We start from the raw sequence: 27,288 nt of genomic DNA on the forward strand, positions 1-27,288 counted from the left end.
CATGTAATAAATAATGAAAATAAAAAGATTTGCGCTAGGGCACCACGTTCCAAAAACCACAAAAAACAATAATATAAGTCCCATAAACAGGAACATGGAGGCTTAATACATCTGTTTCTGCTTTTTGTATTTTTAACTTTATCTGCCTTTTCTTAAAGTTCCAATACGTATTTAGCTCACTGCTTTCTCTTATTGTAATACCAAGCTGAAACATTGTTATGTAAATGTGTTTTCACTGAGTCGATTGGGATAACATCACCATTATTATTAAAATATAAGAACTGTTATATGTTTATTAGAAATTTCTCTTTAAAATCACTTAATTTTTATATAGAATAGCAGTCTATTATGCAAAGCCAATTTCTAGGGATTATCACTGTTATGTAAGTAAAGGCAGTGCGTGCGCGTGTGTGTGTGTGTGTGTGTGTGTGTGTGTGTGTGTGTGTGTGTGTGTGTGTGTGTGTGTGTGTCTTTTGAGGACAAGAACTCCACCTCTAAAATACTAAGGACTGCACATCTGAAATACCATAGGTTTTACCACGTGTCCTCCAAGGAGTAATTTGAAAGTACCAAGGCACAGTTATTTTCACAAGGACCTGTGTGTACCTCCAAGGAGTAAGGACCTCTTCACCTTTGAAAAAACTCCTAAAATCAAGTTGCAAATGCACTTCTGTGCTTCCTATCTTTTTAAAAATATTTTGTTAAATGGCAAACCAAGGAGCAGTGCCTATTTTTTTGCAAATAAAGACAAAGAAGCCAACTCTGTCCCCCTGACTAAAAGGAGCAGTTCACTGATTACAGTCAGTCATTAATGCCACTCATTAGAATTTCATAGTTTATTGTTGCTCAAAAAATATATGCAGATGAAAAATCTGTTGTGTTAACTTTTTTAAAGTGATTTAGAGTATTCTGCCACTTATGTGTCTTGGTTTGCAGAAAATTTCTGATTTTTGTCACATTTTGTATGCCCTGACCCTCATTAACTGTTCTACTAGGTTATACAGAGAACTAAATATCTAAACTTTTAATGAGTTGCTTTATGTGGCCAGGTTACAGGGTTTGATTCCTTTTACCATCATTTCCCTTCTATGTGACTTTAGAGAAGTCATTTAACTACAAAGTATTACCAGGTCACCCATGTAAAGGCAAAATATCTCCAGTGGGCTTACCCAGTTAACAAATAAGAAAAATAAAATTCTGACAAATCACTAAGGATTACAGTCAGTCAATAATGTCAGCCATTAGAGTAACATGGTTCTTATTGTTTCAAAATGCATATCCATTCATCACATGTTGTTCTGCTAACTTTTTAAGTGAATTAGTATTGTCTGGTACTTGAGCCTCTATGCTGTTAACAAAAGTATTGGTGTAGTCAAGAGTATGGTGTTTGAATTCTATCACCTCAATTTACCTGCTGCCTGATTTTGAGCAAGTAACTTAGCACTCTTGGGTTGTCCTTGAAAAAAAAACACTTTGTATAGTGTTTTTACCTGGTTAATAAATAAATAAAAGAAAATAATATTTAAAAGTCGTCCCTTTGAGGGTTTTGTTACCTCCTCAATATTTTGGCTTTGCCCAGAACTCCTGAGCAAAGAACTTGAGAAGTATTTGATCTGATCGTTGTAAAATGTGTGTCTTTCTGACAAATTGTTGTGGATTGCAGTCACTAAACAGTGATAAAACATGTAAGTTTCAGACTTTGTATCCTTCAGAAAATCCTTGCTAATGCAAATATTCTTATTCTACCAACTTTCTAAGTATATAACATAAATGTTTTAAATCTCTTCCTGATGATGGGACTTGTCCTGGACTTTTAAACTAATAGGTAGTCAACAACATGGCTATAACTGCTGGGTTTGGGAGGTATCTGTGGGAAAAAAAATGACTGACTCTGCTTAGTTAATGAAGTTAAATAGTCATTAGTCTGTCTTTGCAGGACTATCATGTATTTGTGTAAACAAAATGGAATACTTTACTCTGGCCATTTTATCAGACTCAGATACGTGATGTGTATACACTCAAAACAGTGTCTATAATTTATGGGTATGGATATCGGTAGATTATAATGACAAGATTTAAGATTTTCAGTAGCCTATTATGGTTAAATGTTCCAAAATGGATAATTCTGCTATTATTGGTTAGAAAAGTTTGTTTTTCATACTGAAAAAAAATGTTCAACAAATTTAAAACACATTCTAACAAATATTCCAGTATTAAGCAAGAAATACAGTTTAAATTAATCAGGAAGGTAAATAAAAAAAAAACACACACACATGAATTTATGCATGGTTGTAAAAATGTGTACAGTGGGTCCAAGATTCACTAAATCTGCCACTGCTTGTGCTTTATGTATTTTAAATACTTAGACAAACAATTTCTTCCTGCCATTGTTAAGGTCATTTGCATTTAAAGAAACACTTTAAAGAAGTCATCTTGTATCATTCACATTCATGCTACTAATTGTTAATTCATGGTCTCCATAATAACTTAGATCACTGGAATAAGAAAGTTCAATTTATTTAACATAAACACTAGAAGCAAAGAATTAACAAACCTAAAGATAACTAAACTAGTTCCTTTTAATGGAACTTAAGGATCCTCGTTTGAATAGGAATCTCATTCAAACTGCTCCTTTCATACTTTTTTTTTACAGGGTTATACTCATTTGGCTATTTGCCCTTACTTTAAATAAGTAGGCCACTATATACATAATGAAATATATGTTTTATGCAGATTATTAGATAGTATTTAATAATAATAATAATAATACACATTAATTTATCTTTCAGACCTCCATGCAAATAAACACACACACACCCACACACACACACACACACACACACACACACACACACACACACACACAGACACATATATATATATATATATATATATATATATATATATATATATATATATATATATATATATACTTACATACATACACACACATACACACACACACGCGCGCACGCACACACACACACACACACACACACACACACACACACACACACGTATATATAGTTCTACTTAAAATATGTCCAGTCTTTAGTTTTATAGGTAGTTTGTTAGGCATGTGATCAAGTAGGCTATTGATGAACGTATCCAAGTTTGCAAATTGCCCAAGAGCAATCTCTGGTTATTGACCCACTCAGAATCATATGCTAGGCAAATGGTGGCTAAGGGAATCAAACTCTAGACCACAGGAAATAGTTCAACAACAGCTCATAGCCTTAAATCTCTAACTGCCTAATAATATGCTCTCTTCAACATCCACATTTTAGTTCCCTCAAGACTGCTTAATTTTTATAAGTAATATCACATGCCATTTGTCTGATGGCAGGAACTATTACTATCTGGTGTTTGTTTGTGTGAAGCTAAGTACTTATATAACTATCTTAACTAACTTTTGAGGAAAGTCATTATCTTATTAAACTTTCTTATCTTCTTTTTGAGCTTCTTGCAAAAAAGGTTTATGTACCCTCATTCATCATATATTCATGCTAAACAAAAATTACATTAAAAACTACTAACTACATATGTAAGTCTATTCAGACCAAGCACAAGCAATACTTAACATCCAAATGAGTAGGCAGTTGCTGGAAACTTTAAAAACTTTTAAAACTGTTTTTAAGTAATATATATATTTTTTATATATATATATATACTTTTTTTTTCATCTCTATTAATACTTACAATGGTAGAATTCATTATTGTGTTATTTTATTATTTATATCTATGTATAGTTATGTATTTATTTATATGCGTTTTTAAATAGTAATTTGCCAAAATATGCATATTAGTTTTCAGTTAATATGTATTTATGAAAATATCTTTGATAGTGAAGTACACAATTTTACTAGTTAATTATTGTACTTGCTTAATAGTTAATTATGATGTCATTAACTGGTAGAGCTCGTTACATATATATAGGGTGTTTGTTTATTCAGTCTGTATTCTTGAGGTCCGAAGAAGCCACTTTGGCGAAAGCACTTACCTGATTTGTTGTTACCAAATAATAGGTTTTAAAAGTTTTTAAAGTTTCCATCAACTGCCTACTCATTTGGATGTTAAGTATTGCTTGTGCTTGGTCTGAATAGACTTTCGTATGCTGACTGTCGTCAACCGCCAGTGGTTGATCCTGAGCTTATTTTATTTTTTTACATAATTTTTTCTCTCAGTGCTCAGGGACATTTATTTTCCTGTGATGCCAGTTACTACTCTTGCCTTACTAACTACATATGCTTAACAAATGTTTAAACCAAATTATATATTGTCACAATTATGATTTTCAAACTATAATATTCCTCTGTATATTGCCTGAAGCATATTATTTATTTTTGAATATGTTATAAACGAAATAAAGACTACAATATGGTACTACACTGGAGTGAAATCCACAGAATTCACAGACATCAAAATAAGTTATCAGTAGATTGAAAAAATAGTTTAGTGCCTCAGTCTCTGTTTAAACAAAAGACTTATTCAGAATAACAACTCTCAATGCACAATAGCTTAAAAAGACATGCACCCAATACACATGTTCTAAATCTAGCCAATTACAGTAAACCTCTCATATTTTTCTAGCTTCATTTTTAAAATATGCTTAATATTTATAGTATAATTGAAGCCAGGAGATTGAAAATCTAGCTCTGTGTTTAGCTAACACCTGCAAACACAGCAACTTTATTTCAACACCTTGCTTAAGAAAAAGAAACAGGGCTTCCTTTCTGATAGTTTGAAGTTTAAGTGATTTTGTTTCTTGAAATTCAAGGGACTTGGGTAATGTTGTTTAACATAGTGGCTTGCTGTGTAGTTTGATTTTTACTTTCTGATCATGCATTTTATTACTTTGTGAGTAACCACATAGATTATAGGTTCGCCAAATGTATAGAACCTACACAGGCAAGAGTCTTATACTGGGATGAAACCATATATAATTACACACATCATGTACAATGTCACAAACTGTCAATGTTTAGAAAAGAAGAAAAACATTCTAGAAGTTACAAAAAAGAAGCAAGTGATTGTGAGAATGCTGTAGCATTTATAAGTACCCATAAAATGTTCACTATATTACTTTACAAGTGTTGAGGTCTAGTAAAATCAAAAATAGATCCCCACTTTCACTTTCAACAAATGATTTAAAAAAGCAACATATATGTATCCCTTCCCTTAAGTCACTTATGTTTCTACCTGAATGGGGACACCAGAGCTGTTCAGTTTTATGTTTAACCAGTCAAAAAGCACCGACTGTGTATGCAGGTATATTTGCTGCACTTCAATTTTTAGTTTTTATGCAAAAAATCATTTTATTATTCCTTATGATAGCACTGCATTCAGTTATTTCCTTGAAGATGTATGAAATGGAGGCTGCAAGAAGTGCAATACATAATACACTATTATTTATATATTTATTCTGTAGCTCACCAGCTGATAGTCATTTCATGTTTATGGTGGCTGTGAATCACTGAAACATTCTCAGAACTGCTCATGAAATTGGGGAGCCCATAATGTACACATCTGTAAGTTTTTGGCATGTGTCACACTTTATAGCTTATCTGAAACGTGGGCAGTGCTACTGCAAAATGAAGTAAATTGAGATCATAAAAACTATTTTTTTCAATTTTGATAACCAGTTGTGGGAGGTGGTCAAACAGTAACCTGTTATAGGCATGAAGGGAGAAGGTGCAAGACAGAATTATTGACAATGACCTCTTGAAACGGAACAATTTAATCAATATTCCAAGTAGTTCAGAAATGCCTAAAGTTACAAGGCTGAAATACTTATACAAAGCCAGTGCAGTATTGGATAGTAAAGAATTAAGCTGTATGGCATTAGAAGCGAGCATCTTAACAAATATATGTAGTCTAGTCACATGGAATTTGAGTTTTTGATTTTATTTTTTTTTTATAGCACTGTCTTTGCACATTATGAACTGCAAATAATTTTAATTCAAGTGTATTAATTGTACTCTGCTAGTGATAGATCATTTTACTTTTTTATTTATTTAGTTAGTTAGTTAGTTATCATTCATTCATTTGAGGGTTGTTAACCAGAATTGTGGGTTGGTACAGTACCCCTTTCAGACACTACCCATGCCATAAAGCTGCATAATACATAAAAGAATATACATGACAGATATTCAAGCTGAAACTCTTAACAAGCAAAAGACAATGATCTTGAAAACAGACATCATCAGTTAAGAATGAATACATGCAGTACAGTAACAAACTGTAGACAGATCATAGCATGTAAACTGATATTAATGGAAAGACTGGGAAGCAGCACATCATACCAAAGAAATAACACTTTTAGCCTGCTTTCTGAAAACATTTGCATTTATATTCATTCATCAGGTGCGCCTTTATGTATTTTTTTATATGGGGAGATATCCTGAGCTTTGTACAGTAGGCAGGATGGCTGTTCCATGAGGTAGGTGCAAGCTTTATAAAAGATTGCGCACACTCACAGATGGCTAGAGAAAAACTTTAGGTTGATGGATGAGCTGTTATATAATGAATATGATAAATTATGACCAGATAAGTTGCTGGCCACAAGAGGGCAGTATCTATCACTGAGTAGTTTAGACGTACAGTAAGTGAACTGAGCAAGTAGGAGGCTCTGCCAGTGATGGTTAGCCATCTAGCCTTAGTAATAGTTGTACAGGGATGCTCTTTTGGGCAGGCGATATTAATAAATCTGGGAATTATATTTTCTTTTGTTTGCAATGAACTGGTATTTTGTCCTGATGGAGACAGAAAACTTATAGGTAGTACATATTCCAGCCTAGGGAGTAACAATGGCACATCATGCCTCAGGAATAAGTAAATGGGCCAATTTATAAGCCACTTTAAGTTTCCCTAAAACTTTGGATATAACGAACTGATAACATTTTGACAAAATAAAGAAGGTGAGAGAGAGAGGGAGAGACAGAATCATCTAGAATGACAGCAACACATTCTTGTTGTTTGATGAAAGGATTAAATTGCCAAAGAATCGGAAAGGGCTGGGACAGTGGTGTTTGCTAGTCTTCTGCTCATCCAAAAAACATGGCTGTGGATTTTGCTGTGTGCTAATAATGAGTTTGTTGTGAGCTGCAACCTAATGAGAACCCCCTTTGCAATGGAGTAGATAGCTATTTGGCTGTAGCACAGGCAAAATCATCAGCATGTGGTAAGTCTCATGTCAGGTTTTTTATGTATAACCTGAAGAACATGGTATCTTTACAGTTTCTCCTATCAGTTTCTCTGATGTAATTCATGCCTTTAGGAACAAGCTGAACTCATAGACATATCTAAGTGACATGAGGCTAGGGTAAGTAATAAAACTGAAGCAGTACCTCTTTTTTGCTATATGACTGCAATAGCTTTTGTAATTCAACCAAAGTTTTTGCTGATGTTGAATTTTACCTCTTTATTTATGTGACTCAACCAAAGTTTTTGTTGATGTTTAATTTTATCTGTTTATTTATGCCTTAATGATATGTCTTAATGGAAGACAATATCACAGAACTTATTGTTATGATCCGAAGAAGAGTGGGTCACTGAGGACAGTACCCCAGTATATTTAAACAAGTAAGTCATTTGTTGCCACATATTACTTTATTACATCATGGTTTCTATTGGTAAAGTCTAGGAAAGGTGATTATTGATGATGAATTTCAATTTCATCAGGTTAAAGAGACTCTCTAATGAAATGCCTGGACTTGCATGTCCAGGCCTGAAATGCCAAAAAAAAAACCTATAGTAGAAGAACAAATGTCAAACATCATTTTCTCTTTCTACTTGTTTTTTTTTTTTTGCAAATGGGAGGTCCACTGCACCCCCCACCCAAAGAACTTATACATACCAATTCCAAAATTTCCATACCCTAGAGAAAAAGTAATATTCCCATAAATGGCAATCTCATATCCAGATTTTCAGGCAATCAGTCTCAACATTACAGGACTCGGCATTGTGATTCTTGATAATTCAATTGATTACTGGTTAAAGATGATGCTATCATAATCTACGTTATTTACAGTGGGTATAACCATAGGTGAAGAATAGAAATAGTCTAGGTTTGCCAGCTTGCTATCCATGATTTGCCATCCCTTGTTGGATTTCATACCACTTCTTTAAGGTTTTGATTAACACAGTCAGTTAATATCTGTCCATATTTACCTGACATTGAGTAGTTTACCCAAATGATGTTTCAGTTAAAATCTTCCAATGAGGTTATATTTCTACTGTTTTTACGTCCTGGGATTTAGTCAAGAGGGCACAGACAATGTAGCTTCTTATTATTTTCAGTACCACCTATCTTAATAACTGTATGAGGAATTTGTAACCCTTAGTTGTTTGCCTGATTTCTGGCTTCTTCTTCTAAGCAGAGGAAGACTTGTAATCACAGTTTTATTAGTGGTATTCTGAAATTTTGCTCGCGCTAGCCTTTGTCTTTATGTTGCTCTCCTCCAGCTGTGCAGGTGCTAGGGCATGTGAAAAGTGCCCTAAAGCATTGGAAATGGTCTGATACTTGGCAGGATACATCCCGTAGAGTTAGACTGCTGCAAACGTAACCCATCTGAACATATACTGTTATGATACGTTCACTTGCACATCTGTACCTTTGTAAGTATATACTTAGCTGAAGGAAGAAGTGCAACAACAGGTGATCCAACAACTTTATTAATTTAAGCACTTTCATTCTTCTCTAAGAACTTCATGATGAGTTTACTTGCACAACTGCACCTTTGTAAGTATGCTATCTAAGCTATGGCCATCCTTAGCGGGATTTCATAATGTTTGCTTCACACTGTTTTGATTAACACAGTCGGTTAACATTCGGGCATATTTTTCTTACACTACCCAAGTTTATGTTTGGGTTAAAAATCCTCAAAAAGATTATACTTTCATTCATTTTTACATCTTTGAATAGTCAGGAAATCCTCACGCTGTGTGGGGGAAGGAAATGTTTTATTTATTCCAACTTATACTGATAACTGTATGTGCAGTCTAGTTCTTACTTGTTTTCTTGGTTTCTGGCTTCTTTGAAGCAGTGGAAAGCTTCTAATCTCCATTTTAATATTGAGACTTTTGTCATTTTGCGATACTGCTATACCACAGGAGAGTGGTTTGGTTTTTTTCAGCAACTTTATAACACAACATTAAAACAATAAAAGTGGCTGCCCAAATCTTAACATACCACGATTCACTTACCTAAACAAAACACTTACCTCTCCTGTCCAAATGCTCACTTTTACTGTGGTTGGGCTTTACTCCCCACACCTCATGACATGTGGGATCTACCCCTAGAAATTATATATACCAACTCCATGGTTGCACAACAGCGATGAAAGGCAAAACTTCCTGAATTATGCTACAGTTGACCAACCGCAGTTTGACTATGCCATAATTTGATATACTTAGCCAATGAAAATGTCATGAAATTCTTTTTGCAATTAAATGAACATGCAGCCAGAAGCTTGGACCATATTATATATGTAAATCCCACTCTGTTATCCTAACACTCCAGTTATAGATCCCATAGTCTCAAAATCCACCATGACAAAAGTGCAGTTGTGGAAACCTGTCCCAGTTTTGTTTTACTAGTATAATGCAAATGGTAATTCTTCTGCAGGGGCAGGAGCACACTTCACATAACCCTAAAACTTTGCTACTTAACTACTTACACTTGTCAGTCAAACAGCCTTAGAAAGTAGCAGGTTTCATATTAAGCTGAGCATTGTACTAATATCTCATGTTTTGTGCCATTCAGTAAGAATAAATAAGCAGCAGAGGTGAGAGGGTTCTGGAGGGTTACCTCCCTACAAGAATGTAGAGTTAAGACCATTTTATTTGTTTCACTTTAGTTGGCACATTATTTTTTGTACAATTTATAGGCAACTAACTCATCATGGAGATGTGTTACTGAATTTTATGACTGAGCTATCCAATATTAGCAATTTATGAGGTAGACAAGAACAGTGAATTTATCCATGTATTTAGCAGGCAGGTGAAACTGAGTTGGCCCATTAGGGCCCCTATATGAACTATGCTGATTAGCTATAAATGGTTAAGCAGGTTGGTTGAGGGAGGCCTTTTTAGCCATAATGCATGAACTCTTATGACACTGTTGGTTTCACACATAGGACACTGTGACTGTGAACGAGCCCCTTTGTAAGTCATGGAACCAGCAAAAGCAGAATACAATACTACTTAGATGCACTCATTCATTTTACTGCATGTATTTTCTCTGAAACTGCCTTCAACTTCCACATGTTAGTAGCTTCACTCTAAGCTGAACATAGTATTGACATGGGTTAAAAGAAAGCAGAATTTGCTTTTTTATAAATGTTTCTTTGGTGTCTTTAACTTATAATTACTGTCACCAACTAAGAATCTCACAGTTCAAAAACCTGTATTGTGTCTACCTGTGACAATCAATGTTATACTTTTTACAGTGCCTAAAAGGACTACAAAGACTAATGGAAGGAGGAAATCATGAATTTGTTTAACTCAAATTCTTAGGACAGACAAGACAACAGCTATGGCAACAGCTGCAAAGTCGCAGAGTATTACTGAAACACAAGCAGCAATGAGGTATTCATGCTCATCATGGAAAACCAATTATGCCTTTATTTTAAAATAATGCCATTTGGAGAGGGGTCTGTTGTTCTGCTGTTCCAAATCTTGGGTTGCAGTATTAGAGAAGCTAGAAATTAAATTATACATTATCACAAAGTAAGAAGGATTGATCCATACAGATGAGTAATGCAAGTGCAGTACTAGGAAAAACATCACCAGATTTTAGTCTCATATGACTCACACTTCTGCTGCCTGCCACATGACAGTGTATTTTCCTGTTTAAAAATGTTAGAAGTTCATAAAAAGTAAGGCATTTATTGCAGGCAATGCATTAAGTATCATCGTTCATCACTTAGGTTTACATCACAGCATAAAAGATGGATGTGGGAAATGGCAAGATTCACAGTTTGCACTTTAATCATTACTACTACCAGCTTTAACGTTTACTATCCAAACCTTAAAAACAAACAGATATTAGAGTGAGAGCTCCTGTGAACTAATTTTAACAGTATCCTTCATAGTAAAATTGTTAATATACACAGGTTCATGGTGGAATATGGTTATACCTGATCTGTTAAGTTGTGAGAGGTGATCTTTGCATATATAAATAGGGTCGTGCAAGCTACAATGCTTAAGTCAACAAACTTGTTCATATGTAAGACATTGTAAAAGGGGCATTTGGGAGACCATGGCAACATGTTATTATTACTGTCATGTACTTTCAAAAAGAGAGAGAAAACAATTTTATCTGTGTATAAATATGCAATATTACAGCACTAAAGGAGGGAATTTATGGTAAAAACATGAGTTGGAGAAATAATGTGGCAGGACTAAGAGTATTTGATAATCTCACAGGTCCCCATTAAATTGTGCTATTCTCTAGTAATTAAATAATGTGCATTGTGAAAGTCTCTGTCTCTCTCTCTCTCTCTCTCTCTCTCTCTAGATGAATTCATTTTTGTTATGCCAAATACTAAGTAGCTTATACAAAATGGAGGGTATCAACCATTTGATACAGTGCAGAGACAGGAAGTCAACAGTATCATATCATCATTTTAATTACCTTAAAGGAGTAGCACAAATGTATTAATCTACTAACAGCCAATAAAATACTACCAAAAGACTGAATCAATGGTTCGGCTATGAAATCAGGGGATCTGCTGGGACCATTTTCTGCTGCTGTTGAAAGAATGGATATCAAGAGGTTGTCACAGGCATCAATGTCTACATCAGCTCTAACATATATCAGTCTTTAAATATTCTGATGCATTGTTCAGTTTTTAGGAAATCATCCTGTACTTAAAAATGAAGATATACATCTCAGTTGCTAATGTCAATGGAACAAAGCAAATGTATCTGCTGTTTCTCCAAAACTCCTTCAAAGCAGGCATACATTACAGAAACCCTATGAAATACAGTTGGTGCATACTTCTATATAAACACACACATAACAAGATCAGCATCATCTTGGAGTATTGTTATTTGTTTATTTATTCATTTATTTATTTTTTACAATTTTAAATCACACCTTCATGATACAGTCCCAGTTATGGTTGAAGGCAGTCAGTTTTTTGCTTAATGGTGTCTAACAGGTCATTAGAAATTCCAACCATTTAAATTAAGGCATGCATAACCAAGAACACAACACAGTTAAAGTAACTAATAAGAAGACTTAACACCTGTAGTCTCTAGTGAGTTCACTATTTCTCTCTAAACAGCCCCATACCCTCTGGGCTAGACCATTTCATGTTCCCGGGGAGCAGTTAGTACAGCAGAGAGTTGATTATACTAACGTCGATTATCTGAAACATCAGCTATCCGATCTCTTTCAAAGTTTTCAGATAGGAAAAATCATGAAGTCTGAACATGTAAGCATTACACTTATTCACCTGTGTGTGTTTTTTGAGCTTGTAGCCAGGTTGTGTGTGAAAAATATTATTTATTGTCCATGGCTGTATTTCCTGTGTGCAGAAAAAATAAGATTTTAGAAGTTTTTTATCCAGTTCGATGTATGTTTGATTATCCAAACTACCCGAGGTCACAATTAGTTTAGATAATCAACTCTCTACTGTAGTAATATTTGAAATGGTCCAAGCATTAGAGGTTCACTACATTAGTAGCTAGAACATTCCAGTGCAGAAAAAGAAGACGTTGCACAAAAATGTCAAACTTTCATATGGACTGAACTCAAATTTCTGAACTTTACACTTTGCATTGTGAAATGTTGACACTGGAGATAAACGCAGCATTCAGCCTATGTTATTATAGAGGTCCTGAATGCAATACATTAATTATACTTTATGCTTCACAGAACACTAATACTGTCACACAGTCTTTGTTTTAGGGACAGTGAATCTTTACTTGTCCCATCATCTACAGCTTTTAACAACTTAAGTGGTCAATGCTGAGAACTGAGCAAGAGCTTTCCATATGCCTCTGCATCAGGCTGGCCGACATCCAAGTGGCATGTTAATGTTGGGGAATATACGGCATTCTCATTGTCTTAGAATGTTATTTGCTGATATTTTCCCACAGGCATTTATTGGCATACCAGGTATCTGTAATAAGAGTTAAACTGGGTAGAATGTTAAAGCCTTATATAACTTTACGATCTAAGCAAAACATTTCAAGTGATCGGTTATCATCTGAATGTTATATCCGACTAGTGTACAACTAAATATAGAAACCTCATTTACAAATACTCAAGATTTATTTTACAAGCCTGCAGACTGCTGTGATTACATGTAACAAGCATTTGCAATGCAAGGGAAGGGAAACACAAGCAGAGTAAAACTTAATATAGGTGTCACTGTGTATTCCTAAGCATGTATTTTAACAGTCCATGTCATGGCCCTAGATTTTTAGGTTCATACTTCATTTTGCATCCTACTCTTTTTGTCAGAGGACTGTAACACATGCCATTCATGAATTGTTATCTACATATCACTTTCTGCAGACTGCTTAAGAAAAACACTTTTACTTTGAGGGCTAAAAGCAATCTAACAAGAATTGTCACTCAGTATATCACATTACAAAGCTGGATGCTCACTGTTTACATGGAGAGTTATAAGCATGTATTACATTTAATGTTGCTTTTCTGCACTGTTAAAGATTTGCATAAACTACTTTGACTTGAGACTCACACGAGTAGCTTACAGGGCAGATGTGTTTAGTTCTTTGGTGAGGGAGGGCTTCCCCACTCTGCATGAATACTCGAGTGTATTTTTTAACTCCTGTGACTACCACTAAAACGAGACATCTGTAGTTTCTTATATGAAATGTATACCTTCATCTAGAATAAGTAGGTGATAAACCATTGGCCACTGAAGATCCAACATACCTTTTTTGACTACTGCTTGTGCAATGATCCAGCCAGATCAGTAAGAAAGATAAGGTGATAATATTGTGCAATCCACCATGTTCCAGTCTGCTGTTGTATGTCATTAAAACAATACCCAAGCCAGGTGTTTCAAAGAGCTGGAATGAGCCTGTAAAAACAGAAACTCCAGCTGCTGTGCTGCTAATTTGCATTAGTCTTGCCCACAGTGTTGTCACAACCTGCTGAGTAAGTATGACTGAGACTCTGGTTTGGTAAAGTTGTGGGGCTCAATAACAAAGTCACATTATGAAGAATGATGCCATACAATGTGCCATAGTGTCTACTGCTAATGCAGATAAACTGATTACACAATTACCCATAGGGTGTCCACAGAAACTATACGATCATACATTAATTGTAAAAAAACACATCCCCTAATCTCTCTATACTTCTGAAGTGCACTGGCAAACTCCACATGATCAAGTGTATAACAGGACACTAACAGGGAATTGACAGTTACTTGTTTTTATTTATTCTGATTTTTTTTAACTCAACCAGAGATGAGCAATGGGTTTGCATAATTAAGCAATATCTGCAGGATGCTTTTTTCACTACTTGCTGCCTTAATAACTTGAAGATATACCAGTGATGTCACCTATACAATAACACAAGTGTTCTTAGCAGAAGGGCTTTGTGTGTGTGTGGGGGGGGAGTAAATGGGCTATCCAAACTGTCGGTATTCACAACAGGGAAGCCAAGAGACAAAAAGCGGAAACAATACCAATGAAATAAGCAACCTAATACCCCACTAGAATTTAAACAACTCTGCAACTCCATAAAAAACTATTAACCAAAGATCACAAAATATATTACTCTAAGCTTCAATCTAAACATACTAACAACACTAGAAAATTCTGCAATACTATCTCCTCCCTCCTTCACCCCGGCAGTAAAGACAACCCATGCCCAAACGCTAAATGCTCTGATCAAGAAACATCCTCTCTATTTACCACCTTCTTTGTGGAATGTATAGCCAGACTTACTGCCGGCTTCCCCAGCTCCCCTACAATATTTTCCCCCCTCCCCCATACCTTTCCCTCTGATCTCAAAACACATACCCCTTTCTTCATGTTCAATCCTGTGGCCACATACATAATAAAAAAAAAACTCCTCCGACTGAAACCATGCTCCAAAGCACCAGATAATTTACCTGCATTCTTCCTCAAACTATCTGCCAGTAGTATAGTCTTCCCTATCTCCATCATAACAAATAGGTCCATCCAGGAATCTTATGTTCCCTCACTTTGGAGACAAGCATTCATCATCCCACTCCATAAAGGTGGTAAAAACACTGACACCACTAATTTCCATCCTATTGACATACTTTCCCCACTCTCAAAAGTCCTAGAAAATGTATTCCCTCAAAACTGATGCCTTATCTAACAGAAAACAACCTCCTAACCCCCACACAACATGGATTCCCTCCTAGCTACAGTACCATCATTGCACTCCTCTCCTTCCTTGAGTCTATTAGCTATGCTTGTGACTTCGGCAAAATTGTATCAACCCTGTTCCTAGACCCTTCCAAAGCCTTTGACACCATCTGCCACCCTATACTCCTATCACAACTCTCTTCCCTCAAGCCCCTCCCCTTCCACCATAGCTTGGTTCACCAGCTATCTCTCCAAAAGACAAAAATCTGTTAAATGGAAACATTCCACCTCTTCCTTTCTATACACACCTACTGGGGTACCCCGAGATTTTGTCCTGGACCCCTTACTTTTCAATATATTCATCAACAACTTTCATCACTCCATCTCCAATTCGACACTCATCCAGTATGCAGATGATTCAGCAATCATCTGCTCAGCTGACACACCTTCTGACCTGCAGATAACCCAGTCAGCTATCTCAAATATTGAAACCTGAATGCAAAACAACCACCTAGCCCTTAATGCCAGTAAAACCAAATTAATGATGTTTTCTCCATCTAAACACTGCCCCATTGATAAAAACTTCAAGATCATAAACCAGAATACCCCCATTGAAAATTGTCCCTCACACCAAACTGTTCAGCATCATTATTGATGAACATCTAAAATTCAATATCCACATCCAAACTAACATCAAAAAACCCCACCAAAAATTAGGACTCCTATATAGGCATAACCGTTATCTTACCCCCTCCACCAGAAAGACCTATGCCTCCACATACCTCCTCCCCTCACTAATGTATGGCGCTCCTCTGTTCTCGAATCTTCAGCTTGGCCTTCAAACTAAATTAGAAGCCTGCTACAATAAAATCTGCAAATTCGCCACCAACTCTAGGAACTCATCCCATCACTGCATCTCCCTCTACTCACTGCAATGGCTCAAGCTTCTCAGGTATCTGAACCTCCTTAAACTCACCACTGCCCATAAGCTGATATTTAACTCATCCTCCTGTCCCTTTCTCTCCACCTCCTTAACCCCCTATATTCCTAATCACTCACTTAGGTCAGAAAATCAGAACCTGCTCAAAATCTACAAACCTTTATTCCCCCCTGGACACTCTTTGCTATCCTGCTCTTTAGCTAAACTATGGAACTCTCTTTCTTCCTCCCTTAGAAATACTCATAACCACTCTAACTTTTAATCCCTCCTCCATTCCTACCTACCTTCAAAGTGGAAATGCCTTTGTTCCTTCCCCACATAGGACCCTCCTATAACAAAAAACATCTTCTAACTTTCTGCATGATCTCTGCACTCACAACATTTGCCCTCCTAATCCTCATTAACTTCCAAATTTTGTTAATAGTTTAGTTCCAACAATTTTTCATGCTCAGTTGCAATTTACAGTTAATGACCCTTAGACTGTACTGTTCTAGATTTTATTATTATTATTATTGCAGGAGGTAGAATTATTTACTGTAGAATGCTGCATAAAGCTGTACAACTTCTTTGCTTTGCATGTGTATATGCTAATATGTTTCTCATTGTCACTGGAGCTTTTCTCCCGGGACTCCACTGAAAACAGCCCAATGGACTTCCCCAGTTATCAAACTGAAATAAATGAACCTTCAGGAAATGCTTTAAAACTGTGGATGAACTGCATTTATTTGTCTGTTAAATGGGTAAGTTGGCTAGTTGCCAGACCATTTTTTAGCCGTGTTCCAGGCAAAAAGGCACAAAAACAATATAACATATATTAAAACAATATAACATATATTAAAACAATTATTAGTTCAAATCATACAATGCTGGTTTACAGATCAATAAACTAACTACAGAATAAGTTATTTTTTTAAACAACAACAGAAAATGCATAGTTTTCTTAAGTAAGAAGAAAAAGAGAAATGGTTATACAATGTTGAAAACTAGCAACACTAACTTACAGAAAATAATTTCACTACATAATGAAAGCCGTAAGGTTCAAAATAGTTGAGATACACAGTATAACTAATAAGTATGACTCATTCTCCACAATTATTCCAACAATAAAGTGCCTTCTAGTCTCAATAAAGGGGTCCACCAAATACATCTTAGTCAGGATGTCAATGGATGAGGGAGCAGCTAATTTATCTGATAATGCAATAATGACCACAAAGCAACCTACAGTAGCAGAGGCCATGTATTCTCACATTCAAAACTGGGCAACTGTGTATAAGCACTGGTCTCTAGATGAGTGACAGAACAAACTTAAAGAATCAAGCCATATAAAAAGTAATGGGGCAGTAGGCATTTAGAGGTCATGTAGATGGAACACTTGTATACCCTTAAGATGTCATTGTGTATTTCCAATGGCTCTCTCTCAGAGAACGTCTACGGGATTACACAGTGAAGACTCTAGTTTGCCTGGGTTGTTTTGCTGTTTTGTCAATGTAACTTCTGTATGACCTTTTTTCTTGTTGTTTTGGTAATTATAAAAACGAAGCCAATGGACTTCAGCAGGGCAGACTTTGATAAAAATTGAAAGATGCCTTGGAAAAACTACATGACACTTAAAGGCTGTTTAATAAAATATCAAAACTTCCATCTCTGAAGTGAAAAGCTGTCCTGAAATTAAACTAGTGAAAATTATAAGTAAAGAAAATTCCTGTAAGATTCAAACAAGATGGCAATGAATGCTATGAAGAAACAAATTCCATTTAGTAGATATAATGAGATGCTGTGACAGCAGGATAAGAAACAGCTGCGACTAAAGGAAAATGAAAGGAAGTCAGAATAGTAAAGATCCAAAAAGATCTACAAACTAGAAGGTAAATATAACTTTCTAAAACTGTACACGTGCAACAAAAAATAAAGAAGGGAGAGATTTTGAAGTTAGATAAGGCTGGGGAGATTGCGCAAAGGACTGGTCACTATGAGGCATGCAAACAAAATAAGCACTTCTGCAGGACACTACTGAAAAATGGGACATTGATTTCATCCCCTTCACAGAGGAGGAATGTTCTGAAAGACGTCTTATATCAAAAGGTGGAAAAGGAAACTGTAGCCAGTGTATTTTACCCCAGAAGTCTTACAGAAGCAATAGTTGAACCAATAACTGTTCTGACTACCCTTTTAAACAAACCCTGTAAAATAAGTAAAGTGCTTAGAATCTGCAGGGTAGTGGATGTATTTTCCCCTTCACAAGACTGAGGAACAAGGTATATGCAAAAAAGTAATATGTTAAGATGACCAGTCAGAAGGAAAAACAAAAAAAAAATCACCTCTAAATTAAAGACCTGTGGACCTGAAAGCTGGTAGGGTACAGTAAGGTAGTAAGGATTTGTAGAAAAAAGGGTACTTTTCCATTATTGGGGCAACAGCTGTAAAACACTACCCAACCCATGCATGCAATGATCTCCTTAGCCTATGTTATTAATCTTCTATATGTAAGTATGAACTCAGCTTGATTAAAACGGTGGAAAACAAGGGTTTCTGTTGCTCTAATTTTATTGACACGGTTACCAGAAAAGGGCCTCCCTCTTGCGTCCTCCCTGTTGTCAGTCGACCCATTTGTTCTTGGTTGACGACATCCTGCTTTAACTGTTTATTAGTTCTCTCACTGCCCAAATGCCTCATAGCCTGAAACTCCAATTTGTATGCATTTCAGTGAGGTGAACCACTTCTGAATGCCCTCTCTCCCTTGGATTCTGTATTGATCATGTTGAACACTTAACATGTTCACCTAAGAATAGTCATTGTGAAAAAGTTGCTTAGTGCAAATGCTTCCACTTATAGAAGCATATTAATCCTTTGATATTATTGTTTCAAGGCTGCCAGCATTCTGTGATCCGTTAAAAACTAAACTGCTGCCTTTCAGCTGTGGTTTCAGATGTCTAGGTGGGTGACTATTCAAACTTAAAGCATTATGTTAGTTTCCAAACTTCACATGTATAATAAATTATAACAGTCTGCATGGCGCAGTGCTGAACATAAGTAAAGGTTCAAACTACAACAATGCATTACAAAAGAATCCGGAAAACGGAATTCAAAGGCACAAGCAACCCCTGACTTATGGTGTTCCATCTAGTTAACACCTCCTCTAAACATGTAACAGTTGTCAGGTTTTTACAGAGTGCTTCTTAGTGCAGATATAAATTCTTGGTAACAGCTATGCGATCATTTTGTGCATGGGGTAGCGCTTTGCAGCTGTTGCCCCGATAACGGAAAAGTACCGAAAAAAGCATATACCTCGAATTAAATATAGCTTGGATGCAATATGCGTAGTGGTTGACAGACATTTGAGAGAGCACTGCAAGATATGACAAAAAATTAATTCAAATCAAGTAGGTCCTTTGGTAGAAGTACTGCTAAGGCATTGATGTCACCATAGGGTACAGGGGTAATATTGCATGCAATCTTCTCTGAAGGAAGGAGGATTTCTAGAGGGGGGGTCTACCAAAAGGACTTCACACCATGTTCAGCCCTTTTAAATGTTTTTAGAAGAGTTCTAGATCACTGTATTGAATTTGTTAAGTTCCTCCACACTTTCTTCTGTGCTCACATCACTGCTGAGCAATATATATATAAAAATCATCAGTATTCACTTATATATGACTAGAGCCTAAAGAACACCAGTCATACATTCCACTGTATAAATAACTATATCCAGACTTGCTTCCAAATTCTGGAACTCTCTTCACAGCTAACAAAAAAAATTTGCTCTTCAGAAACTTTCTCCTGACACACCCGAGTACTCTGTCATTTGTTAAAATGCTTTGGTACTAACAACACACAACCCTTCTACTTACAAAAAAAATTTACTATAGTCTGTCCTCTCTGACATCTTATTCTGACCATTTAATCCAGTTCCGTTTCGGTTCTGTTATTACTGTTCTTTGATCTTATACACAGTGTTCAGATTACAATTCCAGTTTGCTGTATTAGCTTCTCAACTCTAATTCCAGTTTGAGAATATCATATACTATAGAAGTGTAACTAAGTGTAGTAAATATTGTAGGCAATGAATGCAATCCAGTAAATCTAAATAGTGTATGGTAAATACTGAATACTGTATCATTTAGTCTGCCTGTTGACTGTATTTGGCTGAAAAGGAACCTTGGACAACCTCACTTAACTAACAAATGAAAAAATAAACAAATACGATGCCTTCACATCACTGTAAATACTAAATCAAATTCCTATTTTACCAAATATACAACATCAACTACATCTTAAAATAGTTGTTGCCTACAGTCAATAGACAGAGCAACTATAATGAGCTTTTGGGGCAGGAAGGCCCCATGTTAACCATACAACTAAATAATCTTACTATGATGTCCCTCTGTCTCAGAAAAAAGGGAAAACAATACAACTTGAAAAGGAAAAGAAATGGCAATGTGCCTTTTCTGAGTTGTCACAACCTCTAATTTGAAAGTATTTAGTTAGAGATATGGCAAGGTGAAGTCTCCAAACAAAATCAGTATGGACAGGATCATTGCCACCCCCCCCCCCACCCCTGTATACACAGCTACTAATATCAATATTTGTAACAAGTTCATTTATAATTATATAGCCTGTATAATTTCCTGCAGGTGGCATCTACATATTGACATAGTTATGGCAATAACTTACATTTGGCCATGGGTAATGAAGGACTTACTCAAGGCTGGTGTGATTTGGTTGTGGCCCTCGTGGTTAAACAAAGCCTCTCAAATGTCTCTGATTTTGACTCAGATTTTAGCTTTATGCCTCTTAATCCCTCCCAAAATAAGTGACTTTGGGAGAAACAGTTGTAACTTGCACTTATATAGATTTTTTTACTATAGAAAATGTATATTAATTCACATTCTCTTATTATGTCAATGTCTCAGATTAATAGTACTAATATTTTAAAAGTATCCCTGATTATGTCTGGATTTTGTCCATGATTCATTGAGAGCTGCATCCTGTATCACCCATAAATGTGGGTAAGTTAATGCTACTATACAACAGTATTATTAAAAAAAAATTCTTACCTCTTTTAAATAACAATATTGTATAAACAGACTTCATTGATTCTTTATGGCTTCTCTCATGTAGGAGATATCTATGGTATGTTCTGTTCATGGGCTGCGATTCCATAAATGAATCATTATAGCAATAGGAGAAAAAACTGAGAGCTGTTTATAAAATTAATATACAGAAACAGTGGCGGCTGGTGACTTCAAATCAAAGGGGAGCTGCAGGAGCTAGCTGAATGGGTGGGGTCAATGGGAAGGGGTGTGACCAACCAGAAAGGGGAGGGGCTATGCTCAAAACCACAAAAACTAACTTTAATTAAATATGCTGCCCTGGGTGCCAAACCCTCATTATGAGAGTCCAATCAAGACAAATGAAGTATAAAAGAATAAAAATATTTCAATGCATTGGCTGCATGACAGCTTACTTAATATCTAGATGGAAACAAAAAGGTTGTGAGGCATGAAAAAATAAATTACTTTTTAAATACATTACTGGAATGCCAGTCAAAATCAAGTATAAGAAAAACAAGCAGCACTCAACTCAAACCGCTTCTCCTTGCACTGCAGTTCTAATTATAATTTATATTCAGCTTTATTAAAGTATCAAGTAACATGCTGAAAGTAGCAATCTTTGTGATGCCCTCACTTGTAAAAATGTTTCTTATCCAAAAAAGACCTGCTGCCTGACAACTATCTACTTGTTTCATGGGGAAAACATGATCAAAGTAAAAAATGAAAAGCAAACAAGAAACAAGCTCAAGATACATTGCTTAAAGGATTACTGTACAGGTTTTGGACCACACATGAATGGCATTCTGTTTAGTTTACGGGTAAAGCCCTCAGAGATCACTGGAAGTCTCCAACAAGTGTAATGAGCTTCTTAAAATAATGTAATCCTGTCCTTTATTACAAATACTGTCATATGCATTTCAATACCCAACACTTATACATAATCTAGTTAAGTATTCTCTGCATGGTATCAACAGAAAGGCTTTCAATGTTAGCAATTCTTCAACAGTATGCTTATTAAAGCTTACTTGCATGTTATGATCTCAGACAAGCTTACCTGATGGTCATTAACGCATTGCCACTTAAAACACAGAGCAACAGGCACTTTCTGAGTAATAAGCATAAATCAACAGTACAAAAATATGACAGAAACCAGACCATTCTGCAAAATTAAGAACAGATGAAAAGCCGCTGTAGTACTTGTGTCTACCTTGGATGGGGAGACACTCTACACACTCACACTACATAACTGCTCCTTGCCTTGCTTGGACACATCCAGAGTCACTACAGTGGGGAGTGGGGTGCAAAAAGTATGTCACAATTTGAAATGTCTCTGGCTGACTGTGATGGCCCTGACACATTTGTCATACCTCTCAACCTCAGAGCAAGAAATCTGGACAAAGCCATACATAGAAGTGGGACAAAGGCCCAAAAATAAGGACAATTGTTAAATATTGCTCTTATAAACTTAGAAAGATAATAGAATAGTAGGTCTTGCATTAGTATGAATTTTCTGAAGGATATGAAATCTGAAACTCAAATGCCTCATTATTTTTTAACTTGTCTTTAATGATTTACCACTAATTTGCCAAAAAAAACACAATTTTATGAAAAATGGACCAAAAATGTGATGCAAAAATATAAAATAGCAACACAATACAGCTGGGAACCTGTCAAAGAAGCGACACTTTTTTAATATTAGTACTGCTAACTTGAGCAGCTGACAAAATAAAAGAATCTACATGCATTTCTGAAATAAAAGCAATCTATAACTCTGATTATTACAGTTATTTCTTAATTGTAAACCCTCCATGTTTTCTTCCAAAATTGCTATTTTGCGGAGGGATTATTAGGGGAAGAGCAACGTTTTAGCCAAATTCGGGGACAGTTGAGAGGTTTGGCTATGCCTAATTCTATAAAGCAATTTATTTGCATGCACCTCTCAACCTGTTAATGCAATACATCTGGACAAGGCCAAATATATTGGGGGAACATATAAACAGTACTAAAAATTGCTCTTGTATAAACTAAGACAGTTGATAGAATAACAGGTCTTACTTTCGCATGCAATTTTCTGAAGGGTATGAAGTCTAAAACTCAGTGTGTCATTATATAGTGACTTAATTCCTAAATGATTTTCCAGAAAACCAAATTTTATGAGGAACAAACCAAAAATAAGAAGCAAAAATCTATTCGTTTTGTGAAAATCTGGACAGTTGGGAGGTATAGTTCAGCTGGGGCTGTCTGAGTTTGCCACCCTTCCCCCTCACAAAATCATGGTCGAATGGAGCCCTCCCCCTGCAGCCATTCCAATGATCCATTACTTGGCTATTTCACTCAATTTACCATAAACACTAATGTGCATACTGCTTTACTTCTATGATGATTTGGATTTCATTTGAAAGTCTTATTTTGGATTTTACAGCACAAACACTAAGACATCTGCTAAACAAAGCTATGCAGTCTCACAATGAAAACAGGCTTAGCATTAAAACTTCTCTGGCCTTGAAACTCACATTCAATGAAACAGCATTGAAACCCACATTCAAAGAAAATACATTTTGCCAGTGGCAGATAAAGATTAACTTTGGGCTGTTTTCAAATCATAGGCCCCTTGCAGATGAAACATACATGTGCTCTTTGATACACCTTCCTGATTGTACTAAATTATATTCATTGTACAATACAGTACAGTTGTTAGACGGCATTTTAAATTTATTGTTTTGAACATTTTTCCAGTAAACAATGAAACAAAATGCATGCACCAATGACAAAACTACCCAATTCAGAACATTTCCATCATAAAAGTCTACTCAACCTTCTACAGTCCACCAGTATCAGTAAATATGCACAATCTCTGAAGTAGTAAAAGTCATCTAAATAATCCCACATTAAAGAAATATGTAACAATGAAGAGGTTGCTGCTAGCAAGCAACTTTATATGTCATTGTTCATTCATCTACAAATAAAGTGCCTGTTGCCCTTGAGGAATAAATTGCCTATGTTGCATGCATTAAAAAAAAATGATAAGCTAGTAATATCGCAATAGGGACTGTATGGCAAACTGATAACAGGTTCATAGTTACTACTCTAGGTATCTTTGCCAAAAAGGACTGCAGCATCCACTCACTTTACAACATAGTACAGTATCAGCAATGCATCTATCTACTGTGGGAGTAGAACCCACAGCCTTCTGCATCAAAAGCAAGTACACTATCTGTTGTGCTATTAAAAATGCAAGCAGACTCAGAATAAGCATCACTAAAGTTTTGTTCCCCTGCAGCTCTCAGCTCTTTGTAAAATCTACCCGACATGCAGTTGTATCTCTGAACTTTGCAGCACAAGAAATCTGGAAAAAGCCGACATTTATTGGGGGGGGGCAAAAGCCCAAAAACCAGGGACGCATTTTAAACATTGCTTGTATAATTCAGAAAATAAAACGAACCTCTCCCTTAAAGTTGATCGACCACAAAAATCCAATGACAATGAAATAGAAGAAGTAGATCAACACCACGAAGAGTATACCAAACTTTATTTCACATAAAATCCACAGGAATAAGCGCTTTCGCGTGCTTCCAATGCACGCTTCTTCAGATAAGTTTAAAATCTTAGTGGAAGCATACACTTTATATATCAAAAAGCATAATTGCTTAATGAGTTAATTGGTTCAATTATTTAAATGTATTGTCTGCTTCATTTAAAGCTACAATCCTCAACGCAGTATAACGCTAAAACAACTTGCAGAATATTTTAAAAGGTAAAAAAGAGAGAAAAAATAAAAATAAAAAAGAAACATCATCATATTTATTCTATCAGCACTATATATAATAGCATTTGATAAAACTTTTGCACTATGCAGCTTTCAATTCATAAGAAAACTGTGGATATAATAAAAACACCTCTCATAGTTCATATTTCGTTAGCCATGTACAGAGAACTAACCGGAGTCATCACTAGCTTGCCAATAATCAAATAAATGTGGGACATCTATGAATAGCCATGAGAAACATTGTATAAAAACATTGTGTAAAGACCTTTAGAAGGCTGTGAATGAATAGTTAAAACAAACAGTTATAAATATATGTATATTTAGATAAATAGATAAATATATCAGTAATAAATAAATAAATAATGTGCACATATATATATATATATATATATATATATATATATACAATAAATAAAATAAAATGAACAACATACTTAGCATGTAATATAGCCCAACTTCACTATCACTTATATGTATGTATTATATATAAAATGGCATAGAATAAGTGAACATGGATAACTAGCCAGTCTATGAAATAATCATTTGTAATATCACAACTCTGTGTCACCATAGATAAATCTGGACAGTAGCTAATCTAAAAAATAGAAAAAATATAAAAATACATATATATATAATTATACTTATTGATATATAACATCATTTCTAATATTCCACTATAATAGGCCTTATCTATATATCAGATTAATCTGAAATATGAATAAAGTCAATGATATTTACGTTTCTTTAAATGTGACCTAATACTAACATAGCTATTGAGGCCTGGATACTGTTGTGCTCGAACCCTAAAGATCCAATCTAATTCTAGGCTCTCCAAATCATTAAAGTTGTCACCTCTTCGTGGATTTATAATTCTTTTTTGTAACACTCTAAATACAAACTTATGATTTGGATATTCGGAGACATGTTTAGATAGTGCATTTTTAGGGTCAGTTTTCTTTATAACGTATAGATGTTCTTGTATCCTGTCTCTAAGCCTTCTAGTTGTCATGCCCACATAGAAAGCAGGGCATAGTTCACAAGTGGCTAAATAGATTACATTGGTATCATCACAACTGGCTGAACAACTAATGTCAAGTTCAAATAATAACTCAGGATGTGAGAACTTATTGTTAGTAGAAATCCATTTACATGAGGTGCACCTTCCACAAGGAACAGTACCTATATTTCCTCTGTTATTACTCCATTCATCAAATTTCTCATTACATAAAATTCTTTTTAGATTCTTTGTATTTTTATATGTATAAGAAGGTCTATTTCCTATTAGATTTTTTATTTCTTCATTAGTAGTTAAAATTGACCAGTTCTTGCTAATGATGTCAGTTATATACTTATTATCGCTTGTATAACTAATTATACATCTCACTTGCTTCTGTTCATATTGTTCTTGAAATTTACATTTGTTTCCGAATCTGTGATCATATATTACCCTTGGCTTGTAGCTAGAATCACTGATAAATTTTTCTTTTATACAAGCTACAGTGTGAGAATTGTAACCTCTGTCCAGGAATAACTGTTCTAACTTGTGAAATTCGATATTACATTCAATTTCATCCTGGCAAATCCTACTTATCCTTGTGAACTGTCCTTTCAGAATATTTGTAAATGTAAATCTGGGATGTATACTATCATATTCTAGCAGCGTGTTTTTCCAACACTCTTTCCTGTATAGAGACGTAACTAATCTTCCTTTATTCTCTTTTCTAATGTTAAGATCTAAGAAATTAACATTGGAATATGAGTATTCCATAGAGAATCTAAGGAAATCTGTCGTTTTCTCCAAATCATTAATAAAAGTTTGAAGTTCCTCTGGTGTTCCATTGCTTGTATAATGTTGGAAAGTTGCTAGAATAAAATGCTGTGTTACCACCATACATTTCACTGCCACGTCTTTAACCCAGGGGTCCCTGTGCAAAACAGTCAGAGAAACATACCACTATGCCAAATCAGCTGTTTTGTGAAAGATAGAAGACGAACTTAAATGGCTACCATTTAGTGAATTCAGTTCTCACCATAGCTGTCAACCTCTTGGCACAAAACACCTGAACAAAGCCAATAATGGGGGAATACAGCCCCAAACATATTCAGTGAATTCAGTTCTCACTATAGCTCTCAACCTCTTAGCAAAAAAAAACATGTTGACAAAGCCAGTAATGGGGGGAATACAGTCCCCAAACATTCAATGAATTCAG

This window comes from Protopterus annectens, chromosome 4.part0 (genome assembly GCF_019279795.1).
Source record: "Protopterus annectens isolate FY-2018-M chromosome 4.part0, PAN1.0, whole genome shotgun sequence".
NCBI classification, from domain to species: Eukaryota; Metazoa; Chordata; order Ceratodontiformes; family Protopteridae; genus Protopterus; species Protopterus annectens.